At 40.7% G+C, this 24,980-nt stretch overlaps 1 long non-coding RNA gene across 1 annotated transcript in view; it reads right to left on the bottom strand.

Moving 5' to 3' along the window:
* The window catches only part of LOC126294972 (uncharacterized), a 118,175-nt gene extending 95,084 nt beyond the window's left edge, over positions 1 to 23,091 (bottom strand). Inside the window, exons 1-3 of the long non-coding RNA XR_007552369.1 lie at positions 22,938 to 23,091; positions 21,094 to 21,629; positions 16,736 to 16,881 (exon numbers count right to left, since the gene is read on the bottom strand). This is a non-coding gene — a long non-coding RNA (uncharacterized LOC126294972). The remainder of the gene's footprint in view (positions 1 to 16,735; positions 16,882 to 21,093; positions 21,630 to 22,937) is intronic.
* Between the last annotated feature and the right edge of the window lie 1,889 nt (positions 23,092 to 24,980).

The raw sequence follows: 24,980 nt of genomic DNA, 5'->3' as shown, positions 1-24,980 counted from the left end.
TCGGTGCCCACTTACAAAAGGAGAAATGATCACTAACAAAATAAGATAAATCAGAGCTCACACGGAAAGATTTAAGTGTTCATTTTCAGCATACGCTGTTCGAAACCAGAATGGTACAGAAATAGTCCGAAGGTGGTTCGATGAACCCTCTGCACTTAAGTGTGAACTGCAGAATAGTTATGTAGGTGTAGATGTAGATGTAAGCCAACTAAGCTACGTACACAGTCATTAACTTATGACTTACGGAAGTTGACAGCACGGAAGCGAAAATGTGGCAGGACGTTGGCGTGTCGGCAGGGCAGCGATTGCAGCTGCTGGCTCACTGGGCACTGCCATTACAGCAGTCTACAGTGATCCGTATGCAAAGTAGTGTAAGCTCTATATTGAGGATTTGATGCACCATTATTTTAAGTGAGTACCACTACTGCGCAGCCCACAACCTAACACATCACATTCAGTTTCACAATTATCCTGTTTTTAATGAAGCTAAAATAAAAGCCTTACTGTACCATTGAAACAACATTAAGAATTGGCAGTGACAACACTGTAATCTGGAAGATTAGGTCTGACCCCTCGAGAGAGCCGTTTCTCGTACCACTATTTCTTCCCACCCGTCCAAACGTTCCCGTGTCTTGTCACACTTTCTCGTACCATGACATAAACTGACATATTTCGGCGTACTTTGCTCAAATGTTCAGTAAATTTCTTCATTTCATTAATTATAATTGTTAACGACCTATTGTCAAAAAGGACGTGAAGTGGATTCAGAGAATCTGCAAAATAAAGTTTTATATGAGGTGTCCCTGTAAACGCATATTTACTCCTACCTGCACAACAATAAACAGACGATGTTCTTGTAGAACGACTATCAGCAGTTGCTACTTGAAGTTTTAGTATCACTTGAAATATTACTGTATCTCATTGCTACCTACCAGAACCCCTCGGAGAGCATTAAAGATAAACACCAGTCCTAATTGTCCAATTGTAAAGTGACCTGTTTCCAAATTACATACAAAAATAACCACTATTTCAGTATACATATAATTCGAAAACGATGCTTTGCAGATTAACATTGTTCTTATGTGAGAAACATAATATAAATGTGAAATTAATACTGTAACTAATCGAAAGAAATGTAGCACATGGCCAGGATGTACCAGTAAACCTATCATTATAAAACTGCTACAGCAATTTAAATAGAACATATAAATAAAGCACGTGAATTGAATCTCCGATATATGTTAGCACTAAAATTCAGGCACTAGTTGATTTGCTATAAACAAATTTAGAAATGTAATTGTTACCTGTAACATAATTAGTCAGAAAATGTTATATTAACTCGTAGTTAAGATGAAAATAGGTTCACCTTGTAAATTTTTAGCGATGTGTATCTCATTTCGGTTTAACTTTTAATATTGATTTTACATAAAATTGTAATTTTCATTGTAGGTGATTGTTAACAAAAGTATAGAGGTAATGCAGGTGCCTTGGGGCACTCATTTTTTTGCTAGGGTTGCGAGCAAATGTATTGTAGGCTCTCTCTTCTGTTGATTGTTGTGAACTCTGTGTCGTTTGATGTCAACTTTGGGTACATGTGATGTAACCGGTACAGTTCACCAGTCTCGGACACCAGAGTCCTGGATATATATTGGTGTTAAAACTGCACTGTACTTTGGAATTTATTTGGGGGTCTTCCACAATCCTTTTCACAGGCTGCACAGCGGCAAGACGAATCCAGGAATTTTACAAAACCCCAAAAACTAAACAACTCTCAATGTTGGTAGAATTGACGTGAAAACAACAGTGCATCTACTGAGCATTTCACACAAAACATTCCCAATGTAGAGGGGGGAAAATATAAACATCTCATACTGACATTAAAGTCCTCATCATCTCTGTTCTCTCTTACCAACAGAAGCACCAGCAGTATCTCTCGTATGATGTTTCCACTAGGCAGTGTGACCCTTGTGGCTGGTACTCAACTCCAAATACATTTGTAGAGCCTCTCAAATGTTGCCAACTGCGGGCCCGAGTGCCGTTGGTAGAGTGTGCAGTGCAGCGCTGCCAGGCAGCTTGAACTCCGTTCACAGAACACGGTCGAGGGGTTAAAATTCTTTAACAATCCGATCTGCAGTTCCCACACCATCTTTCTTACCGAAGACTCTACAAACTCCTGTCCGTTCGATAACAACACTTGTCGATTCCATCACAGAGGCCACCAGTAGTCCAGAGGGAGTAAATAAGGGGTGCAGCTGTGACTGACTCCCGTAGTTTAGGCGCCGTGCATCACAGTTAGCCCTGTCAGTGTCAAATCGTCTATACTGCTGTGTGACTAACCTCGTGTACAGTCACCGATTCACAGTTGCACAGTTAATCTTCAATATTTCATACAATTTACACTTAAAGAGATATAATCTTATGTTATTGGTTTAACATGGTAAGACAAATATTCCCACGAGAAACAGTATGCGCTGTAAGGCAGCGACACTCACGGTTCGCAAATACCTGGACTATATTCGGGCAACCTGTAAGAATGAGAGCACATAGTGGCTTCCAACAAACTTAATATGTAATTTCAAACCTTTTGACACTTACTTGCTGACATCCTTAATGGCAAATATTTAGCAGATTAATTCATTTGTGCACTAATCAGAAGTTTTAAATAGTTTTATACATGAGGGTTCAATCGTTAATCTGGGATTCACTGGCACTACCTAACTGAGAGAAGAATTTGTTGAAGGACACCAAGAGCTGCACTTCAAAAGTATTTCTTTGCCTTGATATTTGGGCAAATAGCCGACCAATAGTAGCGTTTGACAGAGAAGGTAAACAAACAAATGTATGCATACTTGTGTCGACAACACAGAGCATATTGTATATACTAAAGTAAAGATGTTCTGTGCACTTTCCATCTACCGACATGTATGTCAAGTATAGAACCTCTATACCGTTTAAAATTATGAGGATCTAAAAAGTGTGGACTCCTGTGAATATCTGAAACCTAATTAGAATCCTGTGCAAAACAATGCCTACCTGATCACAACAGAGTAAATTACCCTGTCTTATCTATGTAGCACATGTCACTGTCTCTACACATTTTTACTGTGAAATGTTACACGGTCACTCTTCCAACATATACAAGCTGCAGAGCACAAAGCTAACAAGATTTTCCTGAGAGAAAACTGTATCTGCCTCAACAATTTAAGCACAGTTCTCACACCCTGTTTATCTTAAACACAGGTGGACACTGTATTATTTCTGTCTTTTGAACCAACACGGAGGTTGAACAGCCACTTTCACATAATTCACTTAATTGTCTATACAACAAACTGCCGGAACTTCCCAACCTGTAGGTGATGCAGATGTTCAAAAAACACAATCGCGACAGCTCGGGAGAAGCTTCGTCGGCATATGTGCAGGTGTGTCATTGTCGCGAAACAGAGTGTCAGCTTTCCAGAAAGCTGATTAGATACCGTGACTCCAATTGTCAAGAGGGTAAGTCAGCAGTAAAGTGAAAGACAAAGTAAAAACTTTTCTATACGCAACACACCGATGCTGACTGAAGATGTGACCAAACAGATAAACATTCTCATCAGATTACACATAAACAGCGCATTGCATGTAGAGACAAAAAAATTATAAAAACATGCCAGTAAGCTATTGGTAAATACAACTAGTTTTCAAAATTAATATTTTTATGTGTGTGTGAAAAAGGAAAGATGGCAATTACTAATTATTACACCGTTTGAGTCAAGGTGGTTACAGGCTATCTTTGTAATTCTAAATCTATTCAAAACCTAAAAACAGATCACTGAACAGACTAGGAATGGTCATGCAAGTGGCAAATGGAACGAAAAGCGAATAGCCAGATGAATGCATGGAGGTGGACAAAGACAGTTCTCTGTACGATTCCAATACGAACAAAAAAGCATGAGATGCTACCTCAAGGAACCTGGGTAGATGCAATTAGAAAACCTGGAACAGCATTTTGGGTGTGTACAGCTGGAGATTGTAATGCCTGGAAAGGTCTGGAGGAAGGCTTCATCCACCAACAGAAGCCAAATGGACGGTTCCTATCCAATGGTAGTGTATATGGGTTTGGGCACCTGTGTTGTTGTGAGTGTGGATGTGAATGTGTGTACTTTTGCTAGAAAATGAGCTAGTGCTCGAAAACTAGTGTGAATGCTGTTTCCTGTTCAATGTTTCTGCATTCAACACGTTCATCCGCTACAGAGGAGAGGCTGCCTTTCCTTTACGTTACTTTATGTATTACTCCAACCCGGACTGTCTGTATTTAGACTCATGTTGCGGGGAGGGAGGGGGAATGAGCAAAAAAAATTACGAGATAGGATGTTTATATTAACATGTCATATACATTAACAGGACATTCTGCAGAAATAATCAGTATTTCAGTTACCTCGATTCAGCATGTGTCCTGTTGCCTAGTAGGCACAGGGTGTGCCATGGGCCCTGATAACTTGTTCCACGTGTGATGGCATCGATGCGGAGGAGGAGATAAGTGTTTGACGTCTTGCCGACAACGAGGCCATTAGAGATGGAGCACGAGCTCGGGTTAGAGAAGGATTGGGAAGGAAATGGGCCGAACCCTTTCAAAGGAACCGTCCCGGCATTTGCCTGAAATGATTTAGGGAAATCACGGAAAACCTAAATCAGGATGGCCGGAGACGGGTTTGAACTGTCGTCCTCCAGAATGCGGGTCCCGTGTGCTAAGCTATCGACGTGAATAAGGCACAAATAACATCCTGGGGTACAGCCATCTGTGCCGCATTCATCTGCTTCCATAGTTCATTTGCGGTGGTTGACATTGGGCCACAGCACTGCATCTGTCATTTCACCATATGCAGCACATTTTCAACTGGCAACAAGTCTGGTGATCTGGCGGGCCAGGGCAAAAGGCTGACACACCGCGACGCCAAAAAGGCACGTGTCTGTGCAGCAACACATGGTCGTGCATTGTATTGCTGAAAAATGGAGTCTGGGGTGGCGTGAGATCACACCGGTCACAGTGCCCTGGACACCGCCGACTGTGATTTGTGGTTGTACCCGACAGCAACCTAACCTAAGGCCTCTAACTGGGGATGTATGTCTTCTGTGAATGCAGACACTGTGATACCACTGCCCCTGTCTTCGGAGAACCAAAACAAGGCCATCATTGTCAAAAAAACAGAACCTTGATTTGTCCGAAAACACTATCTGATACCATTCCTGTTCCCGGTGATGTCATTCCATAAGCCAATGCAATCCAGCACGTTTCCACACATTCGTCAATGGTAGGCAGAGACGAACAGTTTGATACGGAGCACTTGTGGTCTCTTGAGTTGAGCAACTACCTCAAATTGGCCTACAAAAAATACGTAAGCTACAGCGCATGCGCATCGAGTGAGTTTTTCAATATTCTTACGCTCTCTTTGCACAAACCATTAATTCTAAAGAAAAAAATAAATAGGACCTTTTTTTGTAGGAAAATTAATAGTTTAATTTTGTACTGCGACACGTTTCCACTGGATGGTGCGGTTTTCGAGTTATTCAAGAAAAATGTACAAAAGTGATATTAAGTGTATAGTATCTTAGAAACCATTCGGAATAAGGCATATGTCCATATGAAGTTTTTTGTTCAGAATCGCTAATACTATCACCCATCAAAGCATGTTCCTTTCTCCAGATTCACTCTGTATAATCACAAATGTCAGTAAAATTTTAAATAATGTCATTAATGACTGGTCACCTGGACCTGAAATTTTGCTATGTGGCTGGTCATCAAAATGTTAAGTTTTGAATGAGAGTCAAACGCTCTTTGATTTAACCATTTATAGGGCACAGTACGATAATGTACCACCTTTCTTAAAAAAATTATATTTCCCAAATGTTTGCGGTACAACAGTGTACCGCTTACTCGACACCTTCTAAACACAATATAGTATCAATTCGACAACATTAAGTGCTCTTGGAAATGATATTATAGGTGGCGCAATGGCTAATGTCTTTGATCGGTACACACATGTACCACTGGCCGTTACTTCTGCTGCTTCTTTGCAACTGTTGCAACTTTTGTGAATTTTCTGGCAAAAACAAGAAGAATGATTGCCTTTGATAATCCGTTGTTAGGAATACGTTTCCTGAAAGATAATACTGAAGCAGTTTCAATAACACTACGAAAATTTCGCACCATAACAGAAATCTCGGAAGCATGTGCCCGATAGAATTTTTACTTTACTTTTATTTCATCTTGTCAATTATCTTTCAAACAATTTATTTCAGGTTGATAAACAATTACAACAAAAAGTTTGACACTTGATAATACTTGGTATTATCAACAATAAAGCGTAGTAGCAATTGGTTTACAATCCAATCAGATAATGAAGGGATTTACTGATGCAGAAGTGGAAGACCTCCTCAATTCGTTTACTGACGATCAAGTTTACAACTCAGAAGAGGGAGGTGGCGATGACGCCGAAGATTTACTGCCAGTGACAGCGCATGGACCACTGTGCAAAACCCGCACATTAGCATCTCCATCCACAGCAGCTGGGCATTCACAGAACATCTGCACGACTCTAAAACTGGCCCAGGAATACAGATTAGGCTCCGAGATACACGAGTGGCTTGAAGACTTCTTAAGTAACAGAACCCTGTTTAGTGTTCTCAAAAGTGAGTGCTCATCAGACAAAGGGTACGATCAGGAGTGCCCCAGTCAAGTGGGATACAACCGTTCTTATTCTCTACATACATAAAGTGTTTTTTGCTGGTGACGCTGTGGTGTAGTAATGGCTCTGAGCACTATGAGACTTAACATCTTAGGTCATCAGTCCCCTAGAACTTAGAACTACTTAAACCTAACTAACTTAAGGACATCACACAACACCCAGCCATCACGAGGCAGAGAAAATCCCTGACCCCGCCGCGTGGTGTAGTACAAGAAGTTGTCATCGAGTGACTGTAAGAGGATCTAGTGTGATGAATGGTGTGTTGTTGTGTTTGTGTTGTGGTCTTCAGTCCTGAGACTGATTTGATGCAGCTATCCATGATACTCCATCCTGTGCAAGCTTCATCTCCCAGTACCTACTGCAACCTACATCCTTCTGAATCTGCTTAGTGTATTCATCTCTTGGTCTCCCTCTACGATTTTTACCCTCTACACTGCCCTCCAATACTAAATTGGTGATCCCTTGATGCCTCCGAACATGTCCTACCAACCGATCCCTTCTTCTGGTCAAGTTGTGCCACAAATTCCTCTTCTCCCCAATTCTATTCAGTAACACCTCATTAGTTATGTGATCTACCCATCTAATCTCCAGCATTCTTCTGTAGCACCGCATTTCGAAAGCTTCTATTCTCTTCTTGTCCAAACTATTTATCGTCCATGTTTCACTTCCTTACTCCATACAAATACTTTCAGAAACGACTTCCTGACACTTAAATCTATACTCGATGTTAACAAATTTCTCTTCTTCAGAAACGCTTTCCTTGCCATTGCCAGTCTACATTTTATATCCTCTCTACTTCGACCATCATCAGTCATTTTGCTCCCCAAATAGCAAAACTCTTTACTACTCAAGTGACTCATTTCCTAATCTAGTTCCCTCAGCATCACTCGGTGAATGGTAGCTTGCTCTAAATGTAGAAAAATGGAAGTTAATGCAGGTGAGTAAGAAAGACAATTCCATAATGTTCAAACGTAACATTTGTGGTGTACTGCTGGACATATTCGCTTCAATTAAATATCAAGGCATAATGTAGCAAAGCTATACAAAATGGAATGCGTTCAGAGGGACTGTAATAGGAGAGGCAAATAGCTGACTTCAGTTCATTAGGAGAATTTTAGGTGATTTTGATTGAGCAGCAAAGGAGACCGTGTACAGAATACTAGTGCTACCCATTCTCGAGTACTGCACGTAGATTGTTTGAGATCCTCACCAGGCCATGTTAGTGACAGACGTAGAAGCAATTGTCAGGGATCCTGCCACAGCTGTTACCAGCAGGTTTGACCGAGACACGAGTATGGTGGAGATGATCGTGAACCTACGTGGGCATTCCTGAATGGAACATAGACATTCTTTTTGTGCAAAATTATTGAAAAGCTTTAGAGGACGAACATTTGAAGCTGACTGCAGAACTGTTTTTACTGGTGCCAACATACATCTTGTATAAGGACCATGAAGATAAGATAAATTAGGGACTTATGGAGACATATAAACAGTTGCTCTGTTTGCAAGAGCAACAGGAACGGAAATGATTAGCAGTGGTACAAGGTGCCTTCTACTAAGCACTATACGGTGGCTTGCAGAGTATATACATAGATGTAGATACAGAAGACCGAGTGAAAAAAAAAAAAAAAAAAAAAAAAAAAAAAAAAAAAAAAAAAAAACAACAACAACAACAACAACTATACATCTGGAAGGGAGTGATGCAGAACAGTAGAATGAGGTAAGAACGAAAATATGTAACGATGAAAATGTACACTGTGATATTCTACAATATTGCAAAAAATTGTTTGCTTTTGTATTGTGAAGTGTGACACAGAACGTAAGATATTAGAGCATATTATATAATGAACAGTTCTTTGTAGTTACCCACCTTTCAGTATTCAGTGGATGTTTGACTCATTAGTTTCCTAACACTCAGCCAAAATAAAGGACATCTCTATCAATCAGCCACAGTGCAAGTAATATGCTATTGGTCGACATTAACATTTCTCCTGATCCTTTCTACTTTTTGGTGAAGCACTGAATGAACACATCAGTGCATCCTCACGCAAGCTCAAAGCCAACTAACACTGCGCTGTTGTCAGTATGCAGGTCGAGCGTGGAGACATCGAGGGTAAACCGTGAAGTCTTTGCCCCTATTTTTTTATTACCCATACAAGAATACAATTTTCTCAGTAAGATTTCATTCAGACTTGCTGTTTTAGAGGACACACAACCAAATGTAATATTCTACGTACCTTATACTATTTTTCCATACAGTTCAGACATCTACATCTGTCCAATTGCAGCACTAAATCTGACATACCTCAGCTGTAAAATTTGTTCGGCTGACTGTAGAACCGACATCGGATATCCGACTGCTGTCGTGGCCTCACTGTTGCACATTAATCACTGTCCTGCCAGGAGCTTCTCTAGCAGATTGAAAACATGGAAATCACTAAAGGTAAGGGGCGGACATTATGGTGGGTGGTCCCGGCTCTCCCAGTAAAATGCCCAGAGTTTGCCGGTGGTTCTGATTATCGTATACTACCTTGCACTGTTGTGGAGAATAACAGTGTTGTCCACATTGAGAATACCTCAGCACTTCTTCCTGATGGTAACATGTGGATGTGACAGTGAAGAACAATAACTAAATCCAGCACAAACAGTGCATGGCAATCCCAGAAGACGTTGTTTTTTGGGCGCACGAGAACCTGTATGTTTCCACACCGTGCTCTGCTGCTTGAATTCAGGCATGAATTGCACACTACTGGCCATTAAAATTGCTACATCAAGAAGAAATGTAGATGACAAACGAGTATTCATTGGCAATATAATTATACTAGATCTGACACGTGATTACATTTTCACACAATTTGGGTGCATAGATCCTGAGAAATCAGTACCCAGAACAACCACCTCTAACCACGACTGGGCATTGAGTCAAACAGAGCTTGCATGACGTGTACAGGTACAGCTGCCCATGCAGCTTCAACACGATACTACAGTTCATCGAGAATAGTGACGCGTATTGTGACGAGCCAGTTGCTCGACCACCATTGACCGGACTTTTTCACTGGTGAGAGATCTGGAGAATGTGCTGGCCAGGGCGGCAGTCGAACATTTTCTGTATCCAGAAAGACCTGTACAGGACCTGAAACATGCGGTTGTGCATTATCCTGCTGAAATGTAGGGTTTCGCAGGGATCAAATGGAGGGTAGAGGCACGAGTCGTAACACATCTGAAATGCAACATCCACTGTTCAAAGTGCCCTCAATGCGAACAAGAGGTGACCGAGACGTGTAACCAATGGCACCCCATACAATCACACCGGGTGATATGCCTGCATGGGGATGACGAATACATGCTTCCAATGTGCGTTCACCGTGATGTCACCAAACACGGATGTGACCATCATGATACTGTAAACAGAACCCGATTCATCAGAGAAAATGATGTTTTACCATTCGTGCACCTAGGATCGTCGTCGATTACACCATCACAGGTTCTCTTGTCTGTGACGCAGCGTCAAGGATAACCGCAGCCGTGGTCTCCGAGCTGATAGTCCGAACTGCTGGAAACGTCATCGAACTGTTCAATCTGTTGACTCAGGGATCGAGACGTGGCTGCACGATCCTTTACAGCCATGTGGATAAGATGCCTGTCATCTTGACTGCTAGTGATACGAGGACGTCGGGATCCAGCACGGCGTTCCATATTACCCTCCTGAACCCATCAATTCCATGATCTGCTAACAGTTATTGGATCTCGACTAATGCGAGCAGCAAAGTCGCGACACAATAAACGGCAATCGCAATAGGTTACAATCCGACCTTTATCAAAGTCGGAAACGTGATGGTACGCATTTCTCCTCCTTACACGAGGCATCACAACAACGTTTTACCAGGCAACACCAGTCAACTGCTTTTCGTGTATGAGAAATCGGTTGGAAACTTTCCTCATGTCAGCACATTGTAGGTGTCGCCACTGGTGTAAACCTTGTGTGGATGCTCCAAAAAGCTAATCATTTGCACATCACAGCATCTTCTTCCTGTCGGCTACATTTTGCATCTGTAGCATGTCATCTTCATGGTGTAGCAGTATTAATGGCCAGTAGTGTAATATCCGCATTTCATTGCCAATAGCAATGCAGTCCAGGAAACTGTCCCGCTTCTCAACATACCATTGCAGAATTATCTGTGAAGCAATCATTCACTTGCCTTCACCATGTCATCCAACGGCTTAGCCACCCACAAACATGAAACCTTATGGGGAATTACGTCATTAACACTCCCATATGAATTGCCAAGCTGCTGGGAAATGTCCTTGAGGTGCATATACAGATTCACTTTCACCATTGCATCCAAGCGGAAAATGTTGTCACCATCTATGACAAATGTGGCCCTGCACAACACTCATTGTGCAAGTTTTCACAGCCTTTGTGAACTCACAACACTGACACCATCTCCACCACATCACACTCCTGGAAGCGAGACACTTTTCCCCATATGTGGACTGTATTTTGCTGTGGGTTTCAATAGACATTCGTCCCTCACTTCACAGAAAGCGAATCACACTTCGTTGCTCTAATGCTGTGGTAGTGCGAAATACTACCACAACCTTCAACAACTGACAGCAGTGCCACGACACAGAGCTACTGGTGAATGAGGCCGGTCCATTCCAAGAAAGGTTCACCGTTGTGGGACTTTGCAGCACATGATGTGATTTGCTGTTGACATCGCATTTTACGGTCATAATTTGGCTGGAAAAAAATAGGGGTAAAGACTTTCTGATTCAACATATATACCACTGTGGCTAAACAGAATGACCTGGGTTCGAGTACCAGACTGCAAAAGGTTTCAACATCTCCCCCACACCGCCCCCTCCCACCGAAACCACTAATAATTTCCTCTGTAAAATCTGTAACATCGCCAAGCTCGACCCCTTCAGTAACAAATGAGAAAGTTCACCATTTCATTCTGTTAATTCCACCTCTGCTGCTACCTTTTGAATAACTCACAGAAAAAAATATACCTCCAGGCATTTGGTGTGTCTTACAATTATGAACAGCAGCCACAAATACGTCAGCTTGTTTGTAACATGATGATTACGTAACTATGCAGAGGGAAACAGTGACTGGAATACATAATAAAAAATGTTTCAGGAAACATGAGTTGCCACCGCTTGCCTTAACTTTGATGAAGCATTTGGGATTAACAGTTAGGCCCCTAGTGGAGATGGGTGTAAAATATCAATACCAGTGATTACTAAGAAAGTTGCATAAATACAGTAAGACAGATCTGAACATATCAAGAAGGAACACTGATATCTACACTATTCAGTGATGTGCAGCTGCTTTCACTCACAAAGTATTCAATATATTCTTCTAAAACTAGGGAGAGAAAAGTAAAAGCAGCAAGTACTGATAAGACAATATCACAACGATGGCCGAGATTGAATGTCTACAGCAATGATGCCACTCTCTGCAGTGCATAAAGCATGACAGTAAGAAGAGAAGGCTGCTATCATACAAGAATAGTTTTGCTAGAAAGGGCAGATACCAAGTTGTTACCATTCCAATTAGAAAATACAGTATGTGCCAAATAAGTGAGTTGAGAACAGAAAAGACCCACCGTGGTTTAATAACACGACAAAAATTCAGAAATTTCTGAGGAAGCAGAGATTGTTGCACTGTCGGTTCACAAAAGAACGTGCCAATTATGACAGGCAAAAGTTAGTAGAGATTTGCGCATCTGTAAAAAGATCGACGTGCAAAGCATACAACAACCACCACTGCCATATGTTAGCAAAAGAAATCACCGAGAATCCAAATTCTTACCCTAGGTAGCTCACTTAACAGTTTGATGTGGCACTAGAAGATAGCAAAGACAAAAGCTGAGGTTTCAGACCTCTTGTTTAAGAAATATTTCACACAGGAAAATTGTAAATATATAGCATCATTTGACTGTCGCACAGAGCGCCATACAGAGGAAATATCAGTAGCCATTCTCGCCTCAGAAAAGTAACCGAAAGAGTCGAAAACTAAGTAAGTCGCCACGTCCAGACAGAATCTTAATTCGGCCTTAAGGCATTGCCCCCTTACTTAGCTCACATTTATCACAAATCTATTGCCCAGTAAAAAGTCCAAAGCAACTGGAAAAAACGGCAAGAGGCTCCTGTATATAAGATGGGCAAAAGAAAGAACCTGGAAAATTACAGCCCACAACCCATAATGTCGGTTACTCTAGAAGTTGGGAACATATTCTCCGTTCAAATATAATAACTAGCCTCGAGACGGAAGAGCTGGCTTCTCCCCACAAATCACCACAGATTTAGAAAGCATCACTCGTGCGAAACTCGCCGGCCCTTCTCACAGTATCCTGTGAACCGTGGACAAAGGGCAACAGGTAGATTCCATATTCCCAGAAAGATTTGGACACACAGTGCCCCATCGTATACTGTCAGCGGAGGTACAGAATCGGTTCCCAGTTACTTCTTAAGCTATAGAACCCAGTACACTGCCTTTGATAGCGTGTTATTCAGAAACAAGTGTATCATTACGAGCCCGAGGGAAGTTTGATGGGACTGCTCTTATTCTCTAAAGATATAAATGATCTGAATATAATAGAGGGAAACATCCCACAACAGACGAGGTGAAGGTGACCAGCATCTGTTTGCTGACGACGCTGTGATGTACGTGATGGTGTTGAAGTTGAGTGAATGTAGGAGGATACAAGAGAGTTTAGAAAAAATTCTTGTTGGTATGATGAATGGTAGCTTGCTCTAAATGTAGAAAAATGTCAGTTACAGCAGATGAGAAACAAAAACAATCCTGTAATGTTCAAATATAAGCATACGACCAAATCTGGTTTACTGAGAGAATTAAGAGAAAGCGTGGTTCATCTGTAAAGGAAAGAGAGTATAGGACACTGGCATAATCCATTCTCAAGTAGTGTTCAAATGATTGAGATTCCCACATTGTTGGATTAAAGGAAGAGATTGAAGTAATTCAAGTGGGGGACTACTACGTTTGTTACCAGTATGTTCAATCAATGTGCTATAGTTGAATGGACATAAGCTGATCTCTACCAGTTGCAGAGGGCTGAGCGTAGCAGCTTCGCGGCCCTATGTCCACCAATAACGTTACATGATTTTGGAAATGTGTCTATGGCAATGCCTCAGTGCTGTCACAGCTCTGCAGATGCTACTGTATCCACCTGCAACCATTAGTGCTCCACAGTTGAAGGCTGCCAAGAGTGGTGAGATCTTCTGATGATTTCTCAACTACAGTACAGGGTTATTCAAATGATGGACCCATTTTCAAAACTTTGTATTTATTCAAGTACAAATCCAAAATGAAGTAGTTTTATACCAATCAAAGGAGGAAGTTTCAAAGTTTTTTTCATAATGTTGGATATCAATTTAACAAATTCAATAATTTGTAATATTTTTAATTAATTAGTTTTTAATAATTATTTAATAATTAAAAATGTGATAAATGTTGTAAATCTTCAATGTGCCCACTGTTGGCTGCACAGCAAATGTCAACGCAGTAGCCAAACCTGTCCCACACGTGCGAAAGCGTATCTGCCGTTACCGAGTGGACAGCAGCAGTGATCCGGCTCCGCAGATTATTCAGAGTGGCTGGTAGAGGCAAGAAAGTAAACAGCTTCCTCCACATAATCCCGTAAGAAATAGTCACCGGGTGAGAGACTGGTAGACCTCGGTGGCTGGAAGTGCAGAGTCAGATCCTCGAGTCCCCCATGACCGATCCGGCGCCGAAGGAGGGAGTCATGCAAAAAGCCTCGTACGTCACAGTGATAATGGGGTGGAGCTCTATCCTACTGGAAAATGAAGTCTTGTGAATCTTCCGTAACTTGAGGGAACAGCCACTGTTCCAAAATGTCCACCTATGTAATTCCCATTAAAAGTTATTTCCACAAAGAAAAATGGTCCGTAATCCTTTGTACAGGATGCAGCATAGAACGCGTCTATCTTCGGCGAGTCTCTTTCGTGTTGCAACGGTGAATGTGGATTTTCCAAACCTCGTATGCGCACCTTGTGTATGTTGACTTTTCCACTAAGGTGGAACACTGCTTCATTGCTAAAAATTAAAAGCTGTAAAAATGTTTCATCCTCCATCTTTGCTAGCACATAACCACAAAATGCGAGACACTTCTCTTTGTCATTGGGTCGAGAGCCTAAACAAGTAGTAATCGGTAGGGCTCGTACGGCAAATGCTGTCTCAGAACTTTCCGTACAGTCAGTTGGGGTATTCCAAGCTTTCGACTGGCTCTATCGGTAGACTTACTGGGACTGGGCACAAAACTTTCTCAAACCCGTCCGACGTCGTCCTCTGACACACACACTGTCGGCCTGTGCTTTTTCCTTTGCACACACTCCCAATCTGTTTAAATTGGTTAAACCGATGGCTAATGCTTTTGTGAGTTGGTGGCTGAATACCGAATTTGGTACAAAACACGTGAAACACTGCAATTTGTGACTCACTTTTCGAGAACTCAAGAACGAAGAAAACTTTGTGCTCCACAGTCGCCATCTCACTCACAACTGACAGTAAAAGAGAACGACGGCCCTGTTGCCCTGCAACTACCAGATGCTTCTGAAACTGTCACCGCCCGCCATAAACTTTGAAACTTCCTCTTTTCATTGATATAAAGCTTGTTCATTTTGCATTTGTACTTGAATACATACGAATTTTTGAAAATAGGTCCATCATTTAGAATAACCCTGTATTATGGAGATATTTTGTGAATTACAGTGGGAATCCCTGGAAAGTAGACTTCATTCTTTTCATCAAATGTTACTCAGAAAATTTAGAGAACTGGCATTCAAAGTTGATCGGAGAACAATTCCACTGCCGCCAACGAACATATCGGGGCTCATACAGAGGCGATTATTTTGCTCTTTGTGCAGGAGAGGGCGTGGCTAGCAGTGGCACACGGTAACCTACCAGGCACTGCACAGTGGCTTGCGGAGTATGTATGTAGATACTGAGCTCGTACAGTATAGGCCACTGTATAGATGCCAGCTGGAAATTTGGAGCATCAATTGCCAATCAAGTTTTCTTCTTCTCCTCTTTGACGGAAGCTTGGAAGGGACTGACACTTGCCTTGTGCAATGCTGACAACTGGGGAAATGAGAACTGGAATCTCCTGTTCTCTATTTAGAGGAACTACTAAGTTGCAACTGTCCTGCTGAGACAAACAACACAAACTGGCAAATGTACACAGTAAATTGGAACAGTTTTTCCCTCAGAATACAAAAACACAACAGAATGACAACAGTCAGCAATAACAGCACCACAGCTGCTAGTGTTCCACCTCACGTACTGTTCACGAAGGCTGGGGTAATGCAAGGCATATACACAGTTCGTAAAAAGACTGTTACCTCTGTCGATTTTCACTTTCTAAGCCTAAAGGCAACAAAAATTTGAACAAATGGATTCCATGTGTCAGACAAGAGTAGACAGTGTTCAAGACAAAAACTAGGTTTAGATACTATTCAACAAAGAAGTGTGACTTCTGAAATTTTCCCGGCGTATTTGTTCTTCTAATAATTTCCGGGTATGCGCGAGATTTGGCATAAATACCGCGACTGTACCTGGGCTCTTCAGTAGTTGTGTACTCACCTGATGATGGCCGGGCGTCTCTGGGCCGAAATATCGTGGCAGCATCTCGACGGGATCCGGCTGCATACCCGGAAATTATTAGAAGAACAAAGAAGTGGTCCTTCATCTCACAAAACAGCGAATTATGGAAACAGCTCAAGCCTTTTGTCTTAAATGACTACCTTAAAGAATGTGAAGCACTATGACAAGAGAGGAAGAGAACAGTCAATCATTTTCTATTATGGTGCTATTACCAGATGCCAGACCGCTTACAATGCACCTCTTTTCTTTTAATTCTTGCTTGATTTCAAACAGTCCAGTTTTGACTCACAAAATAAGGTTATGTCTGACACATGGAGTGATGCTTAATTAAAAAGACAAAATGTCCTTAAACAAAACTTACCTTAATGCATGTGAAATGGCTCCAGATTTAAAATTCCTCAGTTGGACATCAGGTCACAGCAAGCCATTAAGCTGACACAGAGATGTGGTGCAGTGGAGACTGTGCATCCAGTGGCATTTTCTTCAGCTTCTTATGTTACACACAAGCTAGAATTTAATGAAACATCAAGTGTTAAAAAACTGGTCAGGAATACAGTATATCTTATCTTTCCATGCATTAATGCAAGTAGAAATAACAATTTTAGGAAACAGTCTTCAGTTCTCTTTTTACCAGTTACATGTAAGCTTCAAACATTTGCAGGTGTAAATACTGCAAAAATTTCAAATATGGTACACTGGCTGGTTTTTATTTTTTGTTTAATTAGGAACTACTGTCAAAAAGAGCAAGATTAACGCCATTTTCTTACACATTTTCATCATCTGATAATTTCAGTTACGTTAAAGTGAATAAAAGTCTCCTCTAAAAAGATTCTTCAGGTCTTTTGAGATAGGTATTAGTACACTACATTCTGGCACACACAGAGGTAGATCCATAAAGAGGAATCTTCTAATATTTTTGTCACAATGTTCTACATCAGTTATTGTTCATCAGTGTTGCCAAAGCTGAATTTAGAGCAGGCCTTGTCACTCTTTCTACTTCTAGCATTAGTTGAGTACTAGGAAAATTCAGTCACTCTAAAAATGCTTCTGTGACACTATAATAGTGCACAAGTGATTTGGAAAATACAGAAGCATCTGATTCCACCCGTCACAACTACAACTCCAATATGGCGCCTATGGGTCATTATGTAAACGTGACCAGAAACACGAAAATACACTGAAAAGCCAACAAACACACATTCCACAAAAAACCTAATGAAACTAAAGAGACAAAGTAAATATAAACAAATTTAGACACATACCAACATAGCAAACCACACAAAATGACGAAAAAATCCGACAACACAAAACTCCCCAAATTATACTCTGGAATTGGACACTTCCCTCGACCTATATAGATCAACTGCAGCTCCCGATCCCACAAATTGGAATCTAAGACTTCCCTCGACCTGTGATTTGCTTACAAAAAACTTCTGCAATCTGTCCTACAATATCACACAAGTGTATGGGACCTGTTCCGCATAGGACTAACTAGGAACACTGACTGAATAAAAAGAGGGCAACACAAATGGTGAAAGGTTGGTTTGACCCATGCATATGAGTCACAGAGGCAGTGGAATAAATGAACTAGTAGACGCCGCAAGATTGAGGCAACTTATCCTGTAAAAGACTAAGAACAGAGGTTAAAGAACTACATTTCAGCAAGGAACCTAGGAATATGCAACAATCCTCCATATGCTGCACCTATAGGGGCAATGGCAGGATTAGGCCAGTCACAGCACACACATTCTTCACATGCTCCGCACCTACATATACCAGGAAGCCCTAGCAACTGGTTCACTCAGAGGCAGAGCCATGAACTTCACAATGGCTTGTAGAGTTCAGATGGAGATTTAGCATTGGTTGTTTTCCTTGACTGACAGTAATCCTTAGCAATGCTTGTCCACAGGAGGATACAATGACATACAACACTGTCAAATATTGTGTGATCACTCCAACATTATAAACAGAACTGAATTTTGTCAGTATGTTGTGGTAACATTATTATTATAACATTACACTATGTGATTAAAAGTATCCGGACACCCCCAAAAACATACATTTTTCATATTAGATGCACTGTGCTGCCACTTAGTGCCAGGTACTCCATATAAGCAACTTCATCAGTCATTAGGCATCGTGAGAGAGCAGAGTGGGGCACTCCGTGGAACTCATGGGGCTCGAACATTGTCAGGTGATTGGGTGTCACTTGTGTCATACGTATGTATGCGAGATTTCTACATTTCTAAACATTCCTAGGTCCACTGTTTACGATGTGATAGTGAAGAGGAGCTGTGAAGGGACACGTACAGCACAAAAGTGTACAGGCCAACCTCGTCTGTTGACTGACAGAGACCACGGACATCTGAAGAGGGTTGTAATCTGTAATAGGCAGACATCTACTCAGACCATCACACAGGAATTCTAAACTACATCGGAACCTACTGCAAGTACTATGAAATTTAGGCAGGAGGTGGGAAAGCTCGGATTTCATTGTTGAGCGGCTGCTCATAAGCAACACATCATGGCGGTAAAGGCCGAACGACACCTCCCTCGGTGTAAGGAACGTAAACATTGGACAACTGAACAGTGGAAAAACGTTGTGTGAAGTGACGAATCACAGTACACAACGTGGCAATCAAATTACAGAAAGTGGGTATGGTGAATGCCCGTGAATGTCACCTGCCAACCAGTATAGTGTCAACAATAAAATTTGGAGGCAGTGGTGTTATGGAGTGATAATGTTTTTCATGGAGGGGGCTTACTCACCTTGTTGTTTTGCATGGCACTATCACAGCACAGGCCTACACTGATGTTTTAAGCATCTTCTTGCTTCCCACTGTTGAAGAGCCATTTGGGGATGGCGACTGCATCTTTCAACACGATCGAGCATCCGTTCATAATGCATGGCCTGCGACGGAGTAGTTACACAACAATAACATCCTTGCAATGGACTGGCCTGAATCCTATAGAACACTTTGGGATGTTTTGGAATGCCAACTTCATGCCAGGCCTCACCAACCGACACCGACATCAATACCTCTCCTCATTGCAGCATTCTGTGAAGAATGGGCTGCCAGTCCCCAAGAAACCTTCCAGCATCTGACTGAACATATGCCTGTGAGTACAACTAATCAGCATAGTGATGAGTTCTGATGCCACCAAAAAGCCTCCTGTAGAAAAATCTCTGCCACACTGTAGCTCACACACTTTATCAAGAATTCGATGCTCTTTACATTTGCTATGTGATCAACAAGATTCATCTCTTCACCTCACTGTTAGCAGTGTGTTCCACTAGCCTATAGTTAAGCTTTTATCTGTTAATCAGCAAAAGCAAATTATATGAAGCTAATGTTCATAACAAAGATCTCAATATATTGCCAGCATAAACTCACAAAAACCCAGAATATTTCAGCAAACTGTATTTATCACGAAATGACTTTACACTCAGAATCACTGTGCTGAGTATTCTTCAAGCTTGTTACACACAATTACATTGAAAAAGACCTCAAATCTCATTGTCAACATACCAACAACACACAGCATAAATTTAAAATATTTCCACACCTTGAGCTGTTGCATACCACAGATATGTTTATTTCTGCAGCCTTATGTTTCACTGTGGGTAATCAGTGAGAAATTTGAGTCACAGAACAAAATGGTACCACAGATATACTTGACTACTTGGCAAAAAAGAACATTTACAAAATCAGATAAAGCAAAGAAATCCAAAAAATACACAGACTCCATAATATGTACAGTCACAACCTACGTTACAGGAAAGAATAGAGGTCCACATTGATTTCCTGTTCATCTTTGGGTAGCACTTACACAAAAAATTGCAATGGATGTATTCTAATTTACTCAACATGGCAGAAATCACATGATGTTGATGATCATACGCATTTGTCCTGTCTGCTGTTGACCTCTCCATTACTTACTTCAAAATATCCATCTAGATGCCTTGAATTTCATCTGACATTTGATTTTTTACTTGAGTATGTATCCTCAGGTACATCATGTAATACAACTCTTGAGATGTGACCAGTAATCGCAAGTGGGAGAATGCTGTGATCAATGTGAATAGACCTCTCAGTCTGCTTGTGTAACCTAGTTCTGTTGTTACACATCTGCCAAAATTGCATTGAAGCTGAGGGAAAACTGCAGTACAGGTATAGTACCTTCCAGATGGTCAAATAATATTGTCACTATAACCTCAATTTTCAAGAAGTTAAGGTCCAATACTTGCACAGGAGGGTCTACTAAATTCATTATGGATCTTAAGTGTGTACATCAAGATGTTCTGTTCATTAGTACATGGCTGCTACCGGAAAAATGAAAAGCTCAGTAGTACTTTTCAGATAACCCTCTTTAGTACCAATAAAAACAAATTAGATGTTTAACTGCATCTTCCAACAAAGAAATTCATAATCCTTACTTGGTAATGCACCATAATTGAAACCAATTTGAAACTACAAAGACTTGCAACTTAAATGAAATAGGCCTATTGAACAGTGACCATACGAAAATTTACAGTTCAGCCTTTACCAGGAAGTGGAAAACATGCTTCACTACTCATTTTAGAATGTACACTTATCGTACATTGCACTATAACGTAAGTTTCAAAAGAATTGTTTGATGCAAATTTTCGCACTGTGCTGGTTGTAAAAAAATCCACAAAAATACATTGATTCCAGAATTTTAAATATCACTACTTACCTTGCAAGAAAGATTTGTGGTCCACAGTGATTTCCACTTAATCCTTTCAGTATCACTCACACAGAACATAGAGGTGGATATATTTCAACACACTCAACGTGTGAATATTACAGGACATTGACAATCATTTTGTACATAACTATTCACCTTTCTATTGTTGAGTATCCCACTGCTTATCTCTTCTTAAATGTAATGTTTCACTTGAACATCTATCTCAAATGTAACTCACGTGATACCAACACTTGAGATATCCGAACTAACCACAAGTGGGAGAACGTGATGATCAATGTGAACATATTTCTCAGTCAGCTCATGTAACCTGGTTCCGCTGCCACACAACTGCCAAAATTGCATCGAAGCTGAGGAAAACTGCAGTGCAGGCATAGTATCTCCCAAATGATCCAGCAACACTGTCACTGAGCCCTCAGCTTTCAAGAAGTTAAGATCCAGTACTTGCACAGAAGGGTCTATTACATTCATTATGGGCTTTAATAGTGAACAGCAACATGTTTTGTCCATCAGTACACAAGTGACACCTGAAAAATGAAGATTATTCATAGTTTTGATTTTCAAGTACTATGACTGAAATCAATTTTAAAGTAACAAGATTTGTACCTTGAATGAAATCATAAACAGCAATGATAATGAAATCTGTAATTTTGTTTTATTAAGAAATGGGAAACTCGCTTCAATATTCATTTTACAATGTACATTTATCACACACATTGCAGTAACACAATTTCCAAAGGCATGATTTGAAGCAACTTTTCACGTAAGTCCACCCTCTGCTGGTTTTATCTGTGCAACAAATATTCCTATCTACAGCCATTCGAATCTGCTTACAGTAATGAATCTGGCATTACAGATGCCTATGATTCCATCCATCTGCTTTGATCCATGACAACACCAATATAACTACTTCCACCATATACAAAATGACGAAAATGATGTCCTACTGACACAGGCCAGCAAAAACAAAAATGACAATAACATCTCAATACAACAATAAAATGAACTTAGCGGGGCAACTGCAAAAAATTTGGAGATGAGGATGGGGACAAACTAAATATATGACAATAAACAAAACAGCACGCCATTTCAAAATAAATAATACCCAAAAAATTTTAAATTATAGCATTCCACCACACACAAAACCATAGGAATTGGACATTTCCCTTGACCTATATAGCTCAACTGCAGCTACAACTCAGAAACATGTAACCAAAATCCCAACTCAAAAACCCAAATGCCCCATATTCATTAGGCTACATCAATTAAAAAACAACCGACCTACCATAAATATACAACACACAAAACATCACAATTACTAGGCCTATACAATAACATCAAAACAAAAACTACTTCCCAATATGTCAATTATGCTGTAGTGAAGAAATAAGTACAAACATACGAAGGTAACATGTACAATGTGGAAGAATGAGCAAATGTAACAGTGAATGACAATACGCTCCAATAACATCAAGTGAATTTAATACAGAAAATTAACCGAGGATGACATATGTTGCATTTAGAAATACTTACCTGAAGGAGCTCTAATAGGCATGTTATGCCGTCTAACCGAAAGGTGAAAAATTAATCAAGATATGTAAAAACCCCATGTTCTCCCACACCCAAGTTCATTTTCATCTCCTCTAATTTCGTAGGATTTTTTGAGAAACTCACAAGTTCTTATTCTTCACCCATAACATTCAAACATAAATCGGTGATACCTGGTAAACACAGCTGCACATGACTTTCTTTCCTTTACGTTCATCACAAACTTTATACAGCGTCATATTACACTCATGCAAAATAAATAAATAAATAAATAAAAATCAGCTCACCAACTACTGAAGTTCCATCTTCAAAACAACAAACATATCACAAACTTGTGCCAGCGTTATTCTGTGAAGCTGCAGGTCAAAGTTAATACATTTGTTTGAGCAATTGCCAGCAGAGACGCCCACACACCGCAGGCTCGCGCGCACGCGCACAGATGAAATCGTGTGCGGCTGTGTTTGAGCAGTAGCAGCGAGCAGCCAGAATCTACCAGAATAAATTTTCTGACGTGCCCAAGCTGCCAGATGCGCAGAGTAGTAATAGTTGTTAAAGGGGAGATGTGAAGGAGGATGGTTGTCACGTGTCAACTTGTTCCCGTTTCGTGATTTTGCTGTTTTCACTGTGTTAACAGCTCTCTCGTCAAATAAAAGTAAACTGGTTTCTGTGGGTGGGAGGTATCAAGTGAATGACAATACAATCACATAATAGTAGAAACTACAATATCAGGAACGAGAAATTTTATTCACCATTCATAATTGTACAATGAAACAGATTTCGTCATTGTTGTAAAATACAGGATATAGTAATGTTGTTGTTCTGGTGTCCAGTCCAGAGACTGGTATGATGCAGCTCTCCATGCTACTCTATCCTGTGCAAGCTTCTTCATCTCCCAGTACCTGCTGCAACCTACATTCTTCGGAATCTGTTTGTGTATTCATCTTTTGGTCTCCCTCTACGATTTTTACCCTCCACGCTATGCTCCAATACTAAATTGGGGATCCCTTGATGCCTCAGAAAATGTTCCACAGACCGATCCCTTCTTCTAGTCAAGTTGGGCCACAAACTCCTCTTCTCCCCAATTCTGTTCAATACCTCCTCATTAGTTATGTGATATACCCATTTAATCTTCAACATTCTTCTGTAGTACCACATTTCGAAAGCTTCTATGCTCTTCTTGTCTAAGCTATTTATCGTCCACGTTTCACATCCATACATGGCTACACTTCATAAAAATACTTTCAGAAAAGACTTACTGACACTTAAATCTATACTGGATGTTAACAAATTCCTCTTCTTCAGAAACGCTTTCCTTGCCGTTGCCAGTCTACATTTTATATCCTCTCTACTTCGACCATCCTGAGTTATTTTGCTCCCCAAATAGAAAACTCATATACTACTTTAAGAGTCTCATTTCCTTTTCCAATTCCCTCAGAATTGCCCGACTTAATTCGACTACATTCCATTATCCTCGTTTTGCTTTTGTTGTTTTTCCTCTTATATTCTACTTTCAAGACACTGTCCATTTCGTTCAACTGTTCTTCCAAGTCCTTTGCTGTCTCTGACAGAATTACAATGTCACCGGCAAACCTCAGAGTTTTTGTTTCTTCTCCATGGATTTTAATACCTACTCCGAATTTTACTTTTGTTGCCTTTACTGCTTGCTCAATACACAGATTGAATAACATCAGGCAGAGGCTACAACCCTGTATCACTCCCTTCCCAACCACTGCTTCCCTTTCATGACCCTCGACTCTTATAACTGCCTTCAGGTTTATGTACAAATTGTAAATAGCCTTTCGCTCCCTGTATTTTACACCTGCCACCTTCAGAATTTGGAAGAGAGTATTCCAGTCAACATTGTCAAAAGCGCTCTCTAAGTCTACCAATGCTAGAAACATAGGTTTGCCTTTCCTAAAGCTATCTTCTAAGATAAGTCGTAGGTCCAGTATTGCCTCATGTGTTCCAATATTTCTATGCAACTGTGACTTTTTAAACTGATAGTACGGTAATTTTCACATCTACCAACACCAGCTTCCTTTGGGATTGGAATTATTATATTCTTCTTGAAGTCTGAGGGTATTTCGCCTGTCGCATACATCTCACTTACCAGATGGTAGAGTTTTGTTAGGACTGGCTCTCCCAAGGCTGTCAGTAGTTCTAATGGAATGTTGTCTACTCCTGCAGCCTTGTTTCGACTCAGGTCTTTCAGTGCTCTGTCAAACTCTTCACGCAGTATCATGTCTCCCATTTCATCTTCATCTATATCCTCTCCTATTTCCATAACATTGTCCTCAAGTACATCGCCCTTGTATAGATCCTCTATATAC

The sequence above is a fragment of the Schistocerca gregaria genome, chromosome 11, assembly GCF_023897955.1.
Source record: "Schistocerca gregaria isolate iqSchGreg1 chromosome 11, iqSchGreg1.2, whole genome shotgun sequence".
NCBI classification, from domain to species: Eukaryota; Metazoa; Arthropoda; class Insecta; order Orthoptera; family Acrididae; genus Schistocerca; species Schistocerca gregaria.
The sequence above is the reverse complement of the archived record's forward strand: the minus strand, read 5'-3'. Positions and strand labels throughout refer to the sequence as shown.